This window comes from Agelaius tricolor, unplaced genomic scaffold, assembly GCF_023055355.1.
Source record: "Agelaius tricolor isolate 1412-34295 unplaced genomic scaffold, bAgeTri1.0.p SCAF_3, whole genome shotgun sequence".
NCBI lineage: Eukaryota > Metazoa > Chordata > Aves > Passeriformes > Icteridae > Agelaius > Agelaius tricolor.
In genome coordinates this window covers 52676969-52695841 of record NW_027269263.1, presented here as the reverse complement: position 1 = coordinate 52695841, position 18873 = coordinate 52676969, and the positions used below count along the sequence as shown (strand labels likewise).

Sequence of the window (18873 nt, the reverse complement as noted above, 5' to 3'; positions counted from 1 at the left end):
TTTATTTATCGTGTTTATACACAATGTATTTGTTTATACAGTTGCATAATTAGATTTACATCAGAATGGTTATTTGAATCGCTTCATATTTAAGATGCTCACACACTACATTTGGTATGTAAGTGTGCTGACACCAATTTATGGGAACTAGGGTTTCAGAATATTTGAAAATCAGTCTTAATAGGTTTTCTACCTGTTCTGGTTTTAGATTTTACAACAGTCAGGGGTTTTGTGCAATACACTGTAAATTTTGCTATGTCTTTCTCCTTATGACAAAAGTAAATTGTCTGATGGAATTACCCAAAGAAAGACCTAATACATAGTTGTTTGATTGTTTTGTATGCAAACACACCACCCTTGATTGTACACTAATAATTTCTTCTTGATGTACAATTTTTGCCTATAAAATTTAAAGTGACATCTTCCTACAAAATGAATTTGGAAATTTACAGAACAAAATGAAACAGTCATCCTTATCTCCTTGAGGTACAAAAAACAATGTAGTATACAGAAATATGCCTTATGATCCAAAGATTTGTATTGTGCTTTCCAAATTATCATTCAATGAAATTGAATTTGTTCTTTATCAAGTATTCAGCAGATGCTTCTAATACCCTTCTAATTCACTATGTTCAGACTCATATTATTTTAATATAAAAACTTATAAAATATTTATAAGGAGATGGTGCAAGACTACTTTTTAATTATGTTTATGTCTTTCTGCTCCATTTAAAATATTTATTGCACCATGAGAAGATATTTAAATTTTGAGAGAGTGAGCAAGAAATATAGAGACTTTTTAAAGCTTATATAGATTATGCCAACATCAATATCTTACATTATTTTATCTAATTAAAGCATATTGTGAAGAGTTAATAAGAAAAATCCTTGTGGGTTTGTTTGGTTTTATTTGGTTTTTTATTGGTTTTTTTATGAGCAGTAAACCCTTTACAATTTCCAGCAAAAAAATAGGGCGTTGGCATTATTAGAGGAAAAATCAATTTTTTTGTTGCTGTTATCCTCTTGAAATGTTTGTGTTCTGTAAGCTTTTAACAGAGTGTTTCATCAATGATTTTTCCCGTTTGTTTCAAAAGTGTAAAGAAAATTGAGGATAAACTGAACTCCTATATATAGAACTCCCTTCAAATGATCTCAAAATTCCTGCAGAAGCTTGGATTCCATGGCTTCCATATATCTTTTATCAATAGAAGACAGCCAGAAGTAAGGCAGATCCCAACACATCCAAGATGCCAAATTGCTTATAGGTTTACATTTGGAACTAGAGCTCTTCTTTACAAATAAAATACCATATCTATGTCCTGCAAATGGGTCATTTACTGGGTCATTTAAATACTCAAAGAATAGAAAGTTCACCTTAAAAAAAAAAAAAAAAAAGAGCTGGTCTTTTTTGTTTTTGTCTGGTCCCCTGTTCTACCAACACAAGAGGGAGATCAGACACATCTGAGGTGCTCCACCCAACGGAGTTTTGAGTAGCATGTGTCACAGTCATGAGCAGGGTTACAGGATCTTGGAGTCACACTCAGAAGAAGGCTCAGCTGAGAAACCCAGTGTCAGTGCAGGACACACTGAAGTTGGGAAGCTGAAGTCAGGGTGAGACATTCCAAAGAACCAGGATAAGAGATAATTGAAGTCAGTACTGAGCAGCAGGAAGTGGAAATCCAAACAAGAAAAAGGGCAAGAATAAGGACTCCAACTCTGACATTAAATTCTAAGCATACTTCCTTTTCCCCCCAGACACTCATATGGTATCAGTCTAACGACCAGAAGATTTTACTTGGTGTTACACCATTTTCAAGTCAAAAGTTGCATGGTTGTTTCTCTCTCTCCATGACTTCTGGAGAATTTTTATCATCTACGAGGGCACTGTACTCTGGTAATGCACAAAAATTCATATTCCACTGTAATTTTTTTTTCCAGTGTGGAAAAGAGATGGTGTGAGAACTTTGATACCCATATATCTTTCTATTACAGTTTAGATGGGAAGATATAAATTAAGGTATTTAAAAAATCAATTCCATTTTGCATTCAATAACTTGGTGTAAGCTTTTCCTACTTGATATGATTGCATTTGATTAATTTAAACATTTAACTAAAACACTGAAGCTTTTTCTTTTGAAACCTGTTTGGTTTTGAGATCCGCTGTCAAAATAGGAAATATATGCCAGTTGTTTAAATTGGGTTATTTTTTGAGACTGAACAGGCTTTCAGGTAGGATTAATTGGAAATAGGATCATGCCTTCAAGAAAGTGATCCAGAAAGTCCTCTTCCAGAATTCTTGGAATGAAGAAGCACTTTAAAGCAAATAGATACTCCTAAAAAATAATATTCTGAGTTATAGACATTGGAAGTTTAATGGATGTTGATCAAAAAATATAGCTATATTTTCAAGACAGAAAATAAAGGAAAAATGAACTGGTCTTTAAAAGCTGATTCTACAGTAAGTCATAAAGGCTTGAGACTAGACAATAATAAGGTAAGAACAGGTTATCTCAAGAAAGATCATTTATGTGAGGTATTAGGAAAGTTAAGGTGCTAAATTCATTCTCATCTAATTTGTGTATTACTGGCATTTTTACTGTAAAAAGTACAATAAATCTATATGGACCAGACTGACTGGAAACTGACATTTTGTTTCACTGAATTGAATAAGGTGATTCATCCAAATGCATCAGCAGTAAATGTGCCTCTGCAATTCCTCAAGTTTCCAAAGCTTGATGCTGCCTTTATGCTACATAGCAATCCATTCAGACTAAGTAGTAGTTATAGGACAGCCCCTCAAAGTTTATTGCCCTTCAGAGATGTTCCTCTAAATGAACTTGTTTGGAGAAAGAAATCACTGAGTAAAGGAAATCTTGAAGACCTCAGAATGTTTGAAGGAAAGATGAAAAGAAATCTGCTGTACCTCAGCACTGCTTGTTTTCACCTGCTTCCACAGCAGAACTCATTCTACTGGCATTGGCCCTCACAAAGATGTGAGTGATTATATTCTGCCACTGCCTTGGGAAACTGAGAGCTCTGAGGGCATAAAATACTAGGAAAAACTTTTTAAATTGGTAGAAAGTAGAGAGCCACCAGAGGCCACACAGCAATTTCCACTTTGCTGTTTCCTCTGCATTGATTCCTCTCCTTCCAGTCAGATGAGAGACTCTTCAGGATCTGGTATTTATATAGTAGTATATCCCACATTCATGTGCATCAGAGTTTCGTCCCCCTCTCAGAAATCAAAACTCTGAAATGTGCCTATTCTTTCAGCTCTGACAGTCAATGTCAAAAGCAAACAGATTTTTAAGGGAGGAGGTAAGGGAAAAAATCAGTGTTTAGCAAAAAGTTTAAATAAGTCAGTCATATGTTATTTTGTCAAGCACAATGATCCTGAGCCAATTTAATGAAGGTATGTTACAATTGACTTTGAAAGGATTAATTTATACTCTTGAGTCTTCTCAGATGTAGAGCTAATAGAAAACTGTCTGAGTACTTGAGTTTTCACACATCTTGCAGCTCAACTGGAGATTCAAAAGCTAAATCAAATACTCTGGGACACCTGGGAGGACTCAGACTGCATACAGCAGTGAGGTGATTGTTCTGATCAGGAGGGTTTTATTCCCATCTATAACAATATTGATAGAGATCCTCATGTACTCTCTATTAACATTATTCTTCTAACAATTAGCCAAACAATTCAGTACAAATTAATTATATTAGTTAAATGTTACCAATTTTACCCTTTCAGAATCCAGTAATTTCACAAGAAATTATTTACAGTAGGAGGATTATTTACAGTATTTATGGTGCCTTGTCACTGCAGTATCAGAGCTCCTGACAATTTTTGAGAATATTAATCCTCATATCAGGTCATTTGATGTAAAATGTAATGGGGGAGGAGGAAAGATTAAGTTTATCTGGTCTCTGCTCCAGGCTCCGCATGTATATTACATAGTAACAAATTCTCTGATAAAAAGCAATTCAGTAAAAGAAAAAAAATAGACCTCAGGATTTCCTGTGAAGTGCCTCAACTCTGGCTCAAGATGTTGCTCAGTTTTGTTCAGGCTGTCTCTGATCCTGTAAATTTACTTAAGCATGCCTTCAGACTGTCAGTTGGAGCCTGGACTGTGGTCCAATATACCTGTTCACCTGAGGAAAAAGTGACTGATTGCCACACCATGGAGTGGCAGCTGCTCCTTTAGAAGCAAAGCAGGGCAGTCCCATGCCTCCAGCCCTTGTGCTGAGTTTCCTGGGGGAGGTCAGGCAGCTGTACAAGACCTCAGCCAAAGTGGCAAACACAGAGCTGTAGGCTGTATCCATGCTCTTGTACCTTATCCGTGAGCTTGAATTTCAGACATGAGCCCTCTCACTATCCTAAGAGCATGTGAATTATTAGCACAATCATGAAGAAGCTGGAGATCACCAGCTCTTTGGAGAAAAAAGAGCGTGACCTCTTCATATAAGGTATCTGTTCTCTTCTGTGTGTTTCAACAACTGAATTTCAATGCTCAGAATTTTTATTGTCTGATCCCAGAAAAATGCCAATGTCCCATATTCCATTATGCATTCTCCATTACAAATTTAAATTTGTAGCATCGCTGTTTGTAATTTCCATTTGCTTTAGTCCTTCACTATCTCAGCCATTGGAAGTATTTTTCTGTCACCATTGATCAGGAACAGACAATAGATGACACAGACTCTAGGTCAGAAGGCTAAGAGGCTAGAAACCCTCAGTTTATTGGAACCCCTTCTTTTATACACTGTTCTGATACAGATGGACCTGATTGGTCATTTAATCAACACATTTCACATGATTGGCTAATTAAGAAGACACCCATTGGTAGACATAAGAAAAACAACTTATTACAAACACTACCTGCAGATAGTTTACCATTCGTTAACCTTTCTGCCTCCCTAAAACTTCCCAGACCTATTAATGGGAAAGTTTATCTGCCTTTCTCTTTCTCTGACCAAACTGTCATTTCCACCTTTTTCTTATTATTTTACTTTATAATGATAATGAATTTCTGTAAAGCAGATGAGCTACATCTATAGATGGTTGAATATAGTTGGTGAGGGATCTGAAATACGTATCTCAATCACACCCTAATGATTCAGTGATGAACTTTGCTGATAAATGGGAAACATAAGGTCAATGTTGATGTCAAGATTTGGTACCTAAATTGTTCTCTAAACACATAGATTCTGATAAGGTACTGTTTGCTGTTAGTTTCCATGGTTTGTTTTTTTCAAAGAATTTAATTTAGCTGGTTCATACAATCTGTACCTCAAATAAAACACTATGGGCTTTCTAATTATTCAATTAGAAGTGCAATATGATTTGCCTCGAATGTATAGGTAATTTTTTAAAGTATTATTAGTCCTAGCTTTTTAGAAACAGAAAATTTCTATAGCCTCACAGCCTTGGCAGAACTGCAGCTGAAGGCAAAGATTGCTCAAAGTTTCTTTTCTTGGCCCTGAGATTTCCAGCAGCAGCCAAACTGACCTTGAGGCTGAGCCCCTGTAAAGCTGCCCTAATCTGCAGGGTGTTTGGTCCTAAAGCAAGTATGCGCCTAGCAGGGGCTTAAAAACACATTTAAATTCTGGACTAAGTACACCTAAATTTGGGAAAACAACTAGACAAAGGGGTTTTTAAAATCAATCCCTTGTTGCCAAAAAGTGTCACTTTAAGACCAATTTATGTTTCTCTGACAGTGCAGTGTAGCTTTATTGGACCAGGAAGAATAAGACATCAAATGCAACTAAAAATTGTAGGACATAAATCCCTATAGCCAATGTGTGACTGAACTGTTTTTCTTACTTCTTCAAAAGGCTCAAGCCTGAAAATGTAGATAAAAACCACTTCTTGATACAAGTGAACTTTTCTGGAAGATGTTTAATGGTACACAAGTTACCAGATTGTAGACAGAAATATTGCGCTGAAACTTTATAATTTGGTTACAGATAGCTCCATAAATTATTGTTTATTAGCTCCTTTTGTCCCTCCAATATGCAGAAGAAGAGGGATTTCTGTCTCCTGGTGACCAGTTGAGGGGTATAAAAGCATTAATTTTACTTTTCTTCCTTTGAAGAGATTGATCTAAATGCAGGGTTGGAACAGTTTGCTATAGTGTTTCTGACATCCTTGTGCTTTCACACTCTTTTGCATAATGCTCTTTATGTCTTCATCACTTGAGTCAGCCATAACTATTATGCTTTCTGAAAATCAGCTTCCCTGGCTGAAATCACCGTAAAAAATACCTCTTGAATGCATAAGTACCAGTTGATGTTTCTAAGCCATGTTTGTACCTGAACCTGCTGCATACTCTTTGCATGAACATAAAGTGGAATTTATGACAGGGCAGAAGCAATGAAAGATGAGCTTTGTTAATGAGCGATGCCTCGCTGACTCTTCCTTGATTAATGTCAAAGACTGCTGATCAAAAAACTCTCATGTTCTCTCACTGACTGATTTCTAAGTATCAATTAAAAAAATCTCAGGAGAATGATATTAATAATGGTGTGAAATTCTACATGACAGAGAGGGCCAGTAACAGAGCCTCTGATTCATCTGAGTCTCAAAAATGGGTCTTGAGTGAAGATTAATTTGAAGCTATAACTCAGAGAGCCCTCTGATCTAAAATTTGCTGTATATATGTATTCTCTGTCATTTATTCATGATTTTCCTTCAGAATAAAACAGACAAGTCCTACAAAGATAGAACATTATTCCAAACTCATCAGAATTTATTCCAGGACTTTGGATTTTTCCCACAGCATCTTCTTTATTTTCTTTTCTTTTGTGAACCAGAAAAACATGTAATGGAAAGGTCTTTGTGAAGACCCAATTAAATGCTGATGATGCATCATAACAGAAACCTCTTATTTTTCTTCTCTGAATATATTGTGTGCTTCCAATCTTAATTTCATTTCAGGTTCTTTTCTCTTAATTTCATTTCAGGTTCTTTTCTTATCTCAAGAGGATACCTGATAAACCTTGAGAAGACTTATAAAAGTCCTGTTTCCAATGAATCACTCTATTGGTTTCAAAATGCAGGTGTTATAGCTAAGGAGCAAGGAAAAGAATTTATTTTCTCTGTCAGCACTAACTCTTCTGGTGAGAAGACAAACAGAAATGAATCTTCCTTAGCTCACTAATATATCTGTAAACAGCCATTCAAATATGCTCCCCTTTTGCTGTGTTTCGCTGATTGACATCTTATGGGCAGAACAATCAATTCACTTGAGCAACTGAGAAGGAGCAAGCAAAATATCACCAAGTGGGAGTCAGAGCACTGACTCCTGATGCCCTTCAGCTGTGCTGCTAAGTGAGGAAAAAAGATGCCCCTGTGGCCTGAGAAATTTGGAATAAATTAAAACCATCTCTCCTTCTTTGTGATTGCTGCCTTAATCCTGGAAAAAGAGGCCATAAAAAGCTAAGAAGATGCACAGTTTTTCTGTGGAGGACAAACAAGGAAGAAAATATCATGTAGAAAAATCAGATTATTGGAAAAAAATAGCTCAGAAGGCAGAAAGTGTGAGTCAAAGTAGGGAGTTAGGCAAGAAATGCCATGCATTGTGCACGTTTTTAAATGCAAGACACAGTAAAGACAGTTAAAAATGTTTTTAAAAAGAGAATATCAAAACTTTTCTATGGAGCTTTGTTAAATTACTCCACTTACTCTTATTGTTTTTTGTCTTGGACCTTTCTTTCTGTTTCTACTGTTTCTATTTCTGCTGCATTCCCATAAGATATTCTGGTCATTTATTCACTTTGGTTTTCTACTAGCTAGCCTTTGGACTACTGTTTGCAAACTCTGCCTTTACTGTATATCTAATGAAATTTTCTTGACCAGAAATAGACATTGTAGAGTGTTCTGGCAGAGTTGGTTGTTTCAAAGAAGACAGAAAATGTGTGAGAAGCAGTTGCAGGATAGATAAGTTCTATTTCAACCATTTCCATTTACCAGTGTGCAGCTTTCACAGCTGGAAATTTGTTCAGCTAACACGGAGTTGCTAAGAGCAAAAGCTTTTCTCACTGGTGTCTTCTGGGGCACTTCTTATTTCCTGTTTCCAAAACAACCAGATGCTTTTCATGCCCAGCTTTCCTAATAGAAGTTGCTAACTCATAGTTCAAAAACTCTGAGCCAAATGTATTTCCAGTGTGACTCCATAGCCTTATATCTGGCCCTCTGTTCTGAAAACAGCTTCATGACACATTCAGACTCCTCTTTGTTCTACATTAGCTGGCATTCTTCAGGAACTATTGCACACAGGGATATTTCCTGCTGGAAAGCTCATGCCAGCTTTCTGAAGTACTTGGCAGTAGCAGAGGATCATTTGTAAAATTGGTAGCCCACTTTTATCTGTTCACTTACAGCATTATTTGGTTAAGTGGCCCATTCTCTGAGAAATCGAGCAGAGTACAATTCTGGTCTTTGTTACAACAATTGAGCAGTGCCAAAGCTCTGCTATTGAGCATAAATGCAATGCTATGAAATATAAGTACGCTGCCATGGAAAATTTAAGACAATGTATTTTTTCTCCTCAGACATACTGTTCTTCTGTTTAATTTATCCATACAGCACAATGGTGACTGATTTCATCCTCCAGAGAAATCTGTCTAATTCCATTTGTCTTGGACCATGCAGGAGCGGAATTCAATCTTGCAGACTTTAGACATCTAACCTGCTTTCATTGTAGGAGTAATTGTGTACCTATTGAGTAAAATAAGAGAGAACAGATTTCCCTCTTTTTAACTATTGCTTTCAAAATAATTTCTATCCAGACACCCATTACCAAGTCTTAACAGAAAAATTTGAATTTCACTTAACATTTCAGCTCTATAATCATAATGAAAAAGGTTGTGCCTTTACAATTTTTACTTTATATGGTATTTGCACTAGAAGTATCATAAGTACCAGATTTAGCTTTATATTCTATTTGAACAGGATTGAAAATTCAGGTTCCATTTGCCTCCCTCAAGGTCTGCCTTATCTGAATAAACAATGTGTGCCAAAAAAAGCAGTGAAATATGTTAACATGACATTTAAATAAATACACACTGTTTTAATAAGGTTTGTTAGGATATTATGATCAAAAGTATCCTTGATAGTCCCAATAACATCACAGAGTTATTTGAATTATTCAAACATGGTAATCTTAATGCTTAACTGAGACTCTTAGACCACATTTTGTCTGAGAAGCGGGGAAATATGGCTAAGCTGGCGGCATCATGCCTGGTCCTGACATTTATGGGCAGAATGCACACAAAGTTGTTGGCAAGATCAAATGTAGCTACTATTTATAGTACAATCCCTTTGCAGCATTTGCCTTTCCCTGCAGCCTTGCTGCCCTGTGGGATGCACAAAGGGACAAAAAGGCAGTTGCAGGAATGTGGCTCTTACTACACTTCACTTCCAAAATCTCCTTGGCCTGCTGAGTGCTGGCAGCTCTATCCCCTGTATGTCCTCAGGAATTTTGATCATTTCCTCTTTCACATATAATTCAGCAGAATACAGCTTATGGATTTTCTTAGATTCTGTATTACTTTTGGAGAAAGCAAATGAAATATGGGAAAATTATCAAGTAGATTGCTAATACAGGAACATCAAAGAAATTTAGACTCTGACAGTCAGTCCAGGACAACTTTCTTAAGTACTTTCTCAGGACTCCAAGTTTATTTTCAAAATAGAAACAACAAAACTCATATAAATAGATGCTTCTAAATATCTGAAATTAAATGACAGAACATTGTCATTCCCATGCCTTTTTTGAATATATTAAAATATGTAAGTAATGAATGCAATATAAGAATCTGATGAAATCTAAGTGCTGCAAAGACCCATCATGTGCTTTCTACTATTTCAGTTCTTTTAGTAAAACACTGAGATTTCTGGTGTAATCCACCTAACCAAAGACAGTGGAAGCTGATTCATAGGAAGCTTCCATTTGGTAGCAACTTTTTGCACTGTGTGAGTGATATGGAAAGACAAAGAAAACTGTGATTCTGGAAAATTCTACATTCTTTAAGGATCCCATCCTACTATCCTAGTGCAGGAAAAATGCAATGGAATGTTCTATCATAAAAGTTGAACAGCTAGGTTTTGAGGTAACTTCCTCACATTGGAGAAATTCAGTGCAAGTCACATCAAATAACAGCACTGAAAGTCGTGCCAGGTGTTTTCTGCAAATGTTCCCAAATTACTCAAACAACTATAAGATGGTGTCTGCTTACACATATTTCCTACTGTGCAAATCTGTTCACTTCATGCTAATTTCCTTCTACTATGAATGAGCAAAGGCAACCATTAGCAGCAAGATGATGGGAAAAGGTTTTCATAAACAAGTAAGCTAGCTCCAGCAGGAGTGTCCTGGTTCAGTAAACCCACAAAAGAATTCCAAAACACCCCATAAGAGCTAGAATTGGTTTTTTTAAGAGCTATTCACAATTTTAGTAACTGTGAATGTAGATTGCCTATTGGCAAGAAGTTCAATTTCCCATTCCTCAGTAGAATGCAAGATCCAGCTACATGGAATTTTTTTCATTTTTATTAATACTCATTTTTTCATTAATGGACTCATGACTGCTCTATTAGTTTTTTGGGGTTTTTTTCACCCATGGAGAAACTAAAAAGTTCCCAAATCTAGCTGCATGCAAAAAAAAGAAGGAAGTTGTAAGTATTTAAGTATCTTCCATGTGACAAATTATATCATTAACAACAAAAAAAATCCTTTAAATCCACTTCAAGATGATGATTCTTGCTTTCTAGCTATTGGTTGTCTTGTAGTTTGTACAATGAATAACAGTTTTAGGCATTGTATGTACAATACTCGATTATTAATTATAAATATTAACTTAAAATAACATATTTTAAAGTACGTCCATAATAATTTTATTTATAAATACTTCTTTTTTCACTTTACAGCCATATGGTAACACAACAACTTCTTGCTTTCAGAACTAGGAAATCAGCTCTTTAGTTTGACTTTGGAACATTTGCATTTACTTATTTTATATTTCCTTCAGCCTCCACAGCATTTACAAAACCCTGATCTCCATCAGTAAAGTTTCAGAACAGTGAACCACAATTGCCATTAATAATTTGCTCTCTTGGAGTAGCTGCTTGGGACACAAACCCAATTAATTCTTACAATATTTCCCATGACAGATTTTACTTTTCAAACCAATCCCTTTCAGACCCTTTTCATCTATGTCTTTTATGATACTAAACTGTTCTGTGGATTCATTCTGCCTGACTCAATTAAAGGAATGTGGGTGTTTTTATTGTCTCTTACTTTCTACTATCTCTATCTCATTAGTGCTGTACATCACTAAGCAAGTCTAAATTCAGTCTTGGGTGTGGGTTAGCAATAAAAACTAAACTAAACTAAACTAAACTAAACTAATAATTCCCTATGGTTTTGTTCATTCTCTAAGTGACAAGTACTGATACATAACTGCCCAGAAACAATTCAAAAGTGGAGGAGGTCTGTCTGACTGAGCAAACTCAGGAAAGGCATTCTGCCTCAGGCCTGCAGCAGCTGAGAGATTGTGAGGAGTATATGAAAAATATGTCTGCTTATTTATATCAGTGGGACTTTGATAGGACATTGTTTCCCTTGGAAAAATTGATTTTTCACAGCAGTAGTGAATAGAATGTCATAATGCTAAGTTTCATAAAATTACTATAGCACTGACACCAGCCATTTCATGAAATGCCTGACACTTTTAGGCATTTCATCTAATGACTCCATGGAACAGTTAAATAGTGTAATAGAATGCCTATAATTCCAGGAATGACTTTCAGTCATATCATGAAATGAATGATTTCTCAAGATGACTGTAAGGTATTTATAAAATCTTCACTGTGAGCTATGAAACAGGTGCTGTAAGCTGGGAGTTTGCCAGTCAATGTTCCAGTCCAAAGACAGATTGTTTTTGTGAAGTGGTATCATAGATTTGACGAATGGTCTGAATTAAAATGTCCCTTTTGTCATTTAACCTGATGCATCTTTTGTAGAAGAACAAGCTTCAGATAATAGTAAGAGCAACAACATCAACAACAAAGTTTTTGCTCACAATACCTTTTTAGAGAAAATAAACATTCTTACTGTCCAGGAAGCTGGCTGAAATGTTTCTGGGAAAATGCATTTTTGCTGAAATATAATTTTTTAATGAATTTAAATCTTTCAGGAAGCTGTATTGCTTGCCAGAAGATTGCTGAGGTTCAAAGTTTCCAAGTCACCCTCTAAAGTGTCGTGTCTGTGTGTGCGTGTGCATGCATGTGATGGGAGCAAAGCATAAGAACTGCTGGCCTGACCTCTCTGGGCAGAAATGGATGGCATGTGATATACTCACTTTTAAAAAGAATATTTGGCAAGCCCTGTCTTCATTCTCACATGAAAATCAAGCATGTTTAACACCCTAGGGTTACCAGAGACCAGAATACATACCTTCCTGTCCATTTACACCACTTACTCAAAAAAGCTAAAATTTTATTTCAGATCCTAACAACTCCTGCATGTTGCTACAGTAGGATTGATACCAACACATCTGATTGAAATTGGTGTGGTTGGTCTGTTAGGAGGTGGTACAATTTTATGACACCATTTTTTTAGAGATGTGATTCAGAATGCTTTCAGCCACTTACTTTAAAATGTTCACACATGGTAGACACTGTTACTCTGCAAAGATCATAGCAGCAAATGTTTTAATCAGTTTCAACTGACATTCAAAAGTTTCTAATCTGCACGTGTCCAAATAGATGAAACACCAAGAACTTGGATATAAATAACTGCAACAGCACTATTCTCTTACTCTACAGTTATTGCATTGACTTCAGTGGAATTAGACCAGCATAAACCTGGAATAACAGATAGGAAAAATAGCCCCCTGTGTTTTATTATCATATAGAAAATCTGGTTTGGCTCTTCCTTTTAAATAAAAATTTCTATCACAACATAGAAAAGCAATGAAAGGAAGATCCATACTCTCAATAAGGAGTTTTTTTAATGAGCAGCAGGGGTAGAAATAAAGTAGTATGTTAAAAATATTGGTGGATTAAAATGTGGAAAGTATTTTTCCAGTTCCATGGAAACAAGTGAGAAGCAAATTCACCAGTCTTTCCATGAAAGAATTTAGCGTTAATAAGATTAAAAACTACTAAGGACTTGCAAGAATTGTAAGTGATATCTCTGATGGATAATGTTTTATTTCCTTCTGGGCAAATTTAAGACTATCATTTTACTTTTCTATTGCTTACAATAGAAAAGAAGATATTTCAGAACTTGACAGGTAATCTTGCTTAGGTAGATATACATAATATATCGGCTTTGTAACCATTTGGAAGTGCAAAAATATTTATTGAAAAGCTCTTATGACAGCATTTAATGGAACTGAAATGAAAAATGACAATGCAAAGAACATGATGGTATTGGATCACATCTAGGTTATAGAGGAAGCCTGACTTATTTAAAACATTGTCATAGCATAACATCAATGTAGTCTTATTACAAAATTTGATGATTTTTGTAGTTATTACTAAACAACGTTAATTTTGTAATATACTACTGTCTCAAATATAAAACTTTTTGAACAAAAAATTATTACTCCATACGTGAATGTTCTCAGTAACTTAATTTTACAGATTTGCTGATACTTCACTGACTTAGAGTTCTCAATTGAACTTTTTTGTTAGGGTGACTGTATCATGACTAATGTTTTTATTCTTGGTAAAGGAAAATCAATATGCACACAAATACAGCCTTATTTAGATTTAAAATCTCATGTCTTCTGTTCTGAATATTGCCAGATCTCTCCACATCTTGTTGTATTAAGACCCGCATTTGGTATAATCCTGCTCTATTTTTGTGAAAAAAAAAAGGGAAAGAATAATTAAACCAGAACAACTCAAATGTTAAAAATCAGTGAATTGCAAATTAAAATGAACACTTATGTATGTCTTTCCTTTATCTACAGGGAGCTTTTATCAAAAATGTCTTCACATCAGATTCTTTTGGGTATCAAAGATGATATCACCACTCTTCATGTGGGTAATTAGAGAATTTTCCCTTTGTATTACCTATTTCTTCTACCATAAACCGATAGAGCTTTAATTTAGAAGTTTAAACACTAAATTAGGGCAGAGGAATACCATCCTCAGATATATAAATTTCATCATATGGACCTAAATCTACTTCTGAATAAGACACTGTGCTTAACATCTCCTGCATAGTAAATTTCTCTCATGGATTGTTCGGTCTTTTCTTTCCTTGAAGCATGTAATCCAAACAACTCTTGTCATCAGACTTCTCTTTAATTTTCAGAATTCTGGTATGCTATATATTGCCTTCCACTTGTTTGACCTGATCATTGCTACTGCCTGAAAGACATTTTTCCTCTCAACAGCCTTTTGATAACAGCACTGAGATAGGTCTGGAATCTTTCACTGGAACATTATTACTCTTTGATAATCTGGAGAATGCACTTAGGACTATAAAGGCTTTGCTGTTACCCTGATCTAGAGATAAACAAAAATTTTAATAAGGTATCACTTGTCATTATAATGTCAACATAGTAAAATTTTTTTATACTAATCTAATTGGACTAGTTGTCTTTTCAAGTCTTCTAACTAAGCACTATGATGATTCTTCATCTATGGAAATGTTACATATTTTAAGGAAGTGTCATGTAGTGACATCATTATACTATATGCAAAGAAACAACTTTGTTTCTTTGACGTTTAAATAACTGTGGGATTGAGACTAGCCATAAAAGTTATTAACCACTTTGGGGTGTCAACAGCTTTAAATTTAAATTTTAGGAAACTAGATTTCCATGAACAGTGAATGTTCTAGGATCACAATTATTTCCCATCTTCACCTTGTTATGATCCATCACTAGGGGCCAAGATGTTCACTATGAATTCTCACCAGGCTAAACAGACACTGCACCATGTGTCAGGGCTCTCTTATGCTTTTTATGCCAAGGGAAAGCAAGTGAAGGAAACAGAGGATCACCAGTCCTTAGATTTCAGTTTGGTGCCGCATGGATGGTTCAGAGCTGGGGTTGCAAGACAGAGAAACAAAAGAGAAAGAGAGGAGAAAGCAAGAGAAAAAGAGACAGAGAGATAGAGGAAAGAGATGGAAAAGAGGGAGAAGGAGAGCCTAATAAAGAGAGAGAGAGAGAAAAGAGAGAGAGGTGGGCCAACCTACTCCCTTTTTGTTTACCTGGTGCACACCTCTGATGTAAATCAGACTTTTCAGATATTTGTTCACACAAGCACAGACAGCCCATCTTCAGGAAGTGAATGGGCAGGGAGCAGGGGACAACACTGAGCACAAGTCTCCAGGTAGAGCAGGATGTTGGCTCAGAGCACCTCTGCCCCACGTCTCAGAACCCTCTCCTCTGACCACTTTTCCTGCAGCAGTACTCAGAATGTTAGAGACAAAACATGCATAGGTCTGGTCCTCTACACAACTGTGCAACCTCAGTTTCTTTGTCACTTTTAATCCTACACATCTTTTACACCATTTTGCCTGGCTGCGTAGTAATGCCCACTTTTAACCTTTCTCCTGAGGATTCTGAAAAATCTCTCTGTAGAATCTGGCCCCATCTGCTACCACCTGGCTCCACTCTGCTTAATAATTTGGCTTCTAGATCTCTAAGTTAATCTAGGGCTCAGACTAAGATCAGTGCTTTTGCTGCTTGAAAGATCTCAATAGAGAGAATTCTGATAATTTTAGAAGCCAAATGATATGTATGTTACATTAGCTGCAATTTTTGAGACGTTCACAGAAGGGCTAATATTTTATCTGCCTGCTTATATTCTTGAAACCATGCAAAATTCTGAGCCTTAGTACAGAGCTTCTCTGTTTAAGCACATTATACCTGAGGTAGCATTTTTTATTCCTTGCTGGTTGGTAGATTATCATCCTTCACTGTCAGGCTAAAATAGTTGGAATAAAGAAATGGGATAGAGTTTTCAATCATAAACTGGGATATGGATATTAGGACCCAATTTGTTATATTTGAGAGCCCTAAGTGCACTGTACTATTTACTCAGCCTATAAATATGAAACTGCTGTCTTTCTTGACACAACACAATAGCTGTTTTAGTTAACTTACAGCCTCCAGAAGTAAAAGCAGTCTATATTTGGTTACATTACTTGACTTTCATTGAAAATTTTTCTTTACTGACTCTGACAACCACACAGCACCTACATCCAGTGGTATGAACTATGATGATTTAATAGACTAGAAAATTTTAACAGGCTATTGCTTTTCTTACTACTCTGGTTTAGGGGAAGACTCAGTCCAATTTTCACCCTATAGAAAAGTAAAACTTCAGAAAGAAAAATATTTAGGTAAGATAAATGGAGAAGAAACAAGCTACATGAAACAAATCAGTGTTCTGAAGTTATACTTTTCAATTAATTTAGAAGACCAGACTTTATTTATCTTCCATATTGATTAGGCACCATGACCTGAAATAACTTCTATCAGTAGATTTCAGTTTCTAACATGATACAAGAAAAATTCAGAATAATTTTCCATAATTTGCATCATCTTACAGAAGAACAGAATTTTTTCTTCCTCTTTAGCATGAAATTTTCTATTTCTAGAGGAATATTTTTCTTGCTTCTATTCCCAGAGGACTACACAAGTATGTGAAAAAAGTAAAATTTCCACTGTCTCTTTGCTGTCGCACCTTGGAAATATTTTTTAGAGAAGACTGTGGCTATGACTGGAGAAGAGTGATATTTCTTTCAAAATGTGGGCTTACTGCTGATGGAAAGATGAATTTTAATTTAGGAATGGGGTACTTAGTTGCTCTTTCACTCTATGTCATGACACACCTTTGACAGGTTTGTTGCAGATTTCCTTTTCTGAATAGGATGTGATAAGTAGGTGGTTCTCTTTTCTGGTCTAGACATAACTGCTGTAATTGAATCCCTCACAGACTAAGAATGATCTGTCACTGCTTTATACCTCTAACATCTTAGCAAACAAAATTAATATAAAGCACACCTAACAAACTACTTGCTCCAGGCTCTCTAAAGAATTTAGCAATAGTCTGTTTGCTATAGCTTGAAAAAAGCTCACAGCACCTAAGAATAATTACCTAAATTTCTACATTTAATTTATTCTGCAGGAAGCAGTCAGTCTAGTTCTGCAGAGCTTTTCCAAAATGCTGTTGTAGTGTTAGCCCTGTATTGCATAAAATTCTGGTGTTTCAGTAAGTATATACTGTAATGACACAAAAGTTACAACTCCACAGGTAGACAATAGTCAATCCATCCTCTCTGAAATATTCTGTCCAGCAAAAGTCTCTTGTTTGCCACATAATCTAAGTGTTAGGTACCTTATGGTGTTATCATTAACTGTAGAACTGTTTCTTTCTGTATTGATTTGGTTTAGGAGCCTCTGGCAATAATCTTGAGCAGGAGTTTGTGCTTATGAGACAGTCACCAGACGCAGTTTCACTCCTCCTCCTCTTCCCCTCCTGGATTCTCTGATGTCCAGAGAGAAAGTAATTTATGATGCAGTCTTAACAGCTAACAAGCAAAAAATTCATTTGATTCATTATTTTTTGTTCATAAAATGTCTTATTGTTCTTCTAGTTGTTTGTTTTTTGTTTTTCTTTTTTTTTAAAGGACTAATTTTTTGAGTCTGTGGGCTTTAAAATTGAAATTGGTACTAACATTTTAGCCCATGTTATTGTCATATTTATTCAGAAGCAGAAAAACATCTGCTGAAACATCTACTAACCCTTCATGGAACATGGAGTTATCTGATCAGTCCTGGAGTTACATGCTTGCTAATTAAAGGTTTTGATGAATGGAGGAAGTTTTCCCCAAAGTATTTTCTCTCACAATTAAACCAAGAACAAGTAGCTAACCTCCAGCTTAGACTCACCTGCCCCCAACCCAGACATGAACTCCAAGTTTGCTCAAGCAGCTAGATGAGTAGTGGTTGAGAGAGATATAAATTCTAATTTAATAACTTTTTTCATGTAGCATATGAATATGACAAGAAAATCTATATTTATTATGGAAGTTCAGAGGCTTGTGATTCAGAGGCTTATGATTCTCTTTTCTTGATTTTTAAGCATTCAGCTGTTTGGCCTCACATATAAGAGCCTACTAAACATTAATTAATCAAGACATCCAAGAGGGAAAGTTTATTCCTGTCCTAAGATTTATTCAGTTTTTTCTTCTTGCATTTCAGAGTATTACAAAATAAATACATGCTCTTCAAATACTGCAGCCAAGTAATTATTTTCTTTTAACAAGCTTATTAGTTTATTGACTAATGTTGAAGTGGGCTTCCCAGTTATTATATTTAATTTTGGGACCATTATTTTTGATGAGTGATATGATGATTAGTGTCATATTAGAGTTTTATAATTTTCAATGCTATAGACAAGAGTTTGCCAGCATTTACATTTCATATCCCTTTGGTTCAAGAATGGCTTCTTCCAACTTGCCTATTAAAAGAACTTTTCACTGCTGGCCCATGAGTCTGTCTTTCAACAAATTTGTATAAAATTACTTCTGTAGGTTTCATTAAGGATGAAAGAACTTGTATAGTTTTTGCAATTTTTTAATGAAACCAAATTTTAGAGTTTTGATTGAAGCCACACTTCAAACAGCATTTTAAAGGAATAAACAATATTTTGATAGCAAATATCTAATATGTATGATAGGTATTTGGATACTTATTTTAATAAGGGGCATAATTTGTATTTTCCTTTCTTTATATAATGGAAAACATGTAGCTTAAATAAATTAAAACTTGTCAACATCATTATGGCAAGGGCCAACATATAGTTAGTGAGAATTCAGAAAAGTTGAAAGCCTTCAAAAC

General features: G+C 35.4%; 1 long non-coding RNA gene across 1 annotated transcript in view; it reads right to left on the bottom strand.

Annotated features, from left to right (window-relative positions):
- LOC139588453 (uncharacterized) overlaps positions 1-18873 on the bottom strand; it is a 90111-nt gene that overhangs the window by 10208 nt on the left and 61030 nt on the right. The gene's annotated exons all lie outside the window — the stretch shown is intronic.